At 43.5% G+C, this 3454-nt stretch overlaps 1 pseudogene; it reads left to right on the top strand.

Moving 5' to 3' along the window:
* The first annotated feature begins 715 nt into the window (after positions 1–715).
* LOC109565745 (developmental pluripotency-associated protein 2 pseudogene) lies at positions 716–2487 on the top strand (annotated as a pseudogene).
* Positions 2488–3454: the final 967 nt, after the last annotated feature.

Below are 3454 nucleotides of genomic sequence, written 5' to 3'. Positions count from 1 at the left end.
GGAAAGGCCTTCTTGCACAGAGGAGATGGTCAGACTTTCTCCAAGGGGAGCAGAGTAGGGGTTGAATGTAACTCCAAAGAGGGAAGCAGCAGAGGTAACACTACAGAGACATGAAAGAGGATGTCAAATTAACAAGAAGCCCACCCACTACCAAGGAAGTGAAGTGGTCACATTTACTCTGTGGCCTTGGCTTCCACCACTCTTTCTATAAGGGACTGTTCAGTTCAGTCACTCAGTCGTGTCTGACTCTTTGCAACCCCATGGACTGCAGCATGCCAGGCCTCCCTGTCCATCACCAACTCCTGAAGTTCACTCAAACTCATGCCCATCGAGTCGGTGATGCCATTAAGCCATCTCATCCTCTGTTGTCACCTTCTCCTCCTGCCCCCAATCCCTCCCAGCACCAAGGTCTTTTCCAAGGAGTCAACTCTTCACATGAGGTGGCCAAAGTACTGGAGTTTCAGCCTCAGCATCAGTCCTTCCAATGAACACCCAGGACTGGTCTCCTTTAGGATGGACTGGTTGGATCTCTTTGCAGTCCAAGGGACTCTCAAGAGTCTTCTCCAACACCACAGTTCAAAAGCATCAATTCTGGAAGTAGGGGACATTTGCTTACAAAAGGAAGGAGAAACTGGACTAGAAACCCTCAGGTTCAGAGGATTAAACTGCAGAGATTGAGCATTGTGGCTCTGCCTTTGTCTGAGCATTCCTTGAAATGGCATACTCAAATTATGGAAAGAATTTCTTTGAAGGGCCTTTAGATGAAGAAAATGTGATTCTTACATTGTATCCAGTTAATGAGGAAATTATTGAAGACCATCAAGTGGAACCAGGTGTTTCCTCAACTTCAGAAGTCAAAGAGGAGGCACTGAATACAAATAATCAAGTTCCTCTTCCTCAAACAAATGAGCTTGAGGAAGATTGTCCAAGTTCTAGCTTTAGAAGATCATTTTGTCCCTTGCTGACCACATTGCCTCCGATTAACGATGTGAGTCGGGACACTTTGCGGAACTGGTGCCAACAACTTAAGCTGAGTACGGATGGGCAGAAAATAGAAGTTTATCGGAGACTCCAAGAACATGCTTTTCCTGAAAAAGGTCAGTATATTCCTAAATCATCACGGGAGGCCCGAATGCACACATGTTCAAGGAAGCACAGCATGGTGACCAAGAGGGGAAGTGTACAGAAAAGGAAGATGAGTGAGAGTGAGCAAAGGACTAAAATGGTTGAGGTGGTAACTTCACCTCAGGTAGCCATGCTGGCAGCATGGTCAAGAATTGCGTCAAGGGCTGTTCAACCAAAGGCTGTGAATTCACGTGCCCTTCGTGCCTCTGAATCCTTTCTGCCACAAGCCTCAGGTGTCCAGTGGTGTGTGGTCCATGGCAGACCACTCTTGGCAGACACAGAAGGTTGGGTTCGCCTGCAGTTCCAAGCAGGTCAGACCTGGGTGCCTGACACCCCCAGGAGGATGACCTCCCTCTTCATGTTACCTGCCTGCACTTTTGCACCCCCAGACCTGGAAGACAACCTGTTATGCCCTGAATGCGCTAAGAGGAATAAGAAGATTATGAAAAGATTAATCACAATGGGGAGGAGGAAGAAACCTGGTTTGGATACATCAACATCATTGCTTTCAAATGGACCACGTTTTAAAAAAGAATAAGTGATTACCAGCAGGGAAGGAATGGGAGGTGGAGAAATGGGTGAAGAGGGTAATTTTATGGTAATCATGGTAACTAGATTTTTGTAGTATCAAATATCGAATAACTATGTTGTATATCTGTAGTGGGTATGTGCGTGGGTGTGCTCAATTACTCAGCCGTTCAGTTGTGCTCGATTCTTTGGGAACTCATGGACTTCAGTCTGCCGGGCTTTGCTGTCCATGGAATTTTCCAGGCAAGAATACTGGTGGAGGACTTGCCATTTCCTTCTCCAGGGGAAACTTCCTGACCCAGGGATCAAACCTGCATCTCCTGCATTGTCAGGAGGATTCTTTACCACTGTGCCATCTGGGAAGCCCTGTACATTTGTAACATAATGTTTTATATGGTTTTACCTCAATTTTTAAAAAGTTAGAATTCACCACTGAAGTCATCTGGTCTTGGACTTTTGCTTGATGAGAAGTTTTTGATTATTGATTCAATCTCCTTACTAGTAATCAGGAGAAAAAGGATAAATGGTGGAGAGCCCACAGTTAAAGTGATTCACATCCCAATGACTGCTATACTTTGTTCTCACCATCCTCAGTGTGGCCTGATGCCTTAAGTACAGATGGGAATGTCTGTATTCTGTACTTAAGGTTTACCTGAAAGTGACTGTTACTAGCTATGTATTGATAGAATGTAATTTGGTTTTGTTTTAGTTAATACATTTTTCAGCAGTTTTTGACTTCATGCTGGATACTCCTTTGTCTGGATGTACCGTAGTATATCCATTCATATCTTGAAGGCCACCTTGGTTACTTCCAAGTTTTGGCAATTATGAATAAAGCTGCTATAAACAAACAAACAAAAAAAGCATCAATTCTTCGGCACTCGGCTTTCTTCACAGTCCAACTCTCACATCCATACATGACCACTGGAAAAACCATAAACCTTGACTAGACGGACCTTTGTTGACAAAGTAATATCTCTGCTTTTTATTGGGCTATCTAGGTTGGTCATAACTTTCCTTCCAAGGAGTAAGTGTCTTTTAATTTCATGGCTACAATCACCATCTGCAGTGATTTTGGAGCCCAAAAAAATGTACTCTGACACTGTTTCTACTGTTTCCCCATCTATTTCCCATGAAGTGATGGGACCAGATGCCATGATCTTAGTTTCCTGAATTGAGCTTTAAGCCAACTTTTTCACTCTCCTCTTTCACTTTCATCAAGAGGCTTTTTAGTTCCTCTTCACTTTCTGCCATAAGGGTAATGTCAGCTGCATATCTGAGGTTATTGATATTTCTCCCAGCAATCTTGATTCCAGCTTGTGCTTCTTCCAGCCCAGTGTTTCTCATGATGTACTCTGCATATAAGTTAAATAAGCAGGGTGACAATATACAGCCTTGATGTACTCCTTTTCCTATTTGGAACCAGTATGTTGTTCCATGTCCAGTTCTAACTGTTGCTTTCTGACCTGCATATAGGTTTCTCAAGAGGCAGGTCAGGTGGTCTGGTATTCCCATTTCTTTCAGAATTTTCCACAGATTATTGTGATCCACACAGGCAAAGGCTTTAACATGGTCAATAAAGCAGAAATAGATGTTTTTCTGGAACTCTCTTGCTTTTTCCATGATCCAGCGGATGTTGGCAATTTGATCTCTGGTTCTTCTGCCTTTTCTAAAACCAGCTTGAACATCTGGAAGTTCACGGTTCATGTATTGCTGAAGCCTGGCTTGGAGAATTTTGAGCATTACTTTACTAGCGTGTGAGATGAGTGCAATTGTGCGATAGTTTGAGCATTCTTTGGCA

This window comes from Bos indicus, chromosome 11, assembly GCF_029378745.1.
Source record: "Bos indicus isolate NIAB-ARS_2022 breed Sahiwal x Tharparkar chromosome 11, NIAB-ARS_B.indTharparkar_mat_pri_1.0, whole genome shotgun sequence".
In the NCBI taxonomy this organism is placed as follows: Eukaryota; Metazoa; Chordata; class Mammalia; order Artiodactyla; family Bovidae; genus Bos; species Bos indicus.
This window is presented reverse-complemented; position numbering and strand designations above follow the sequence as displayed.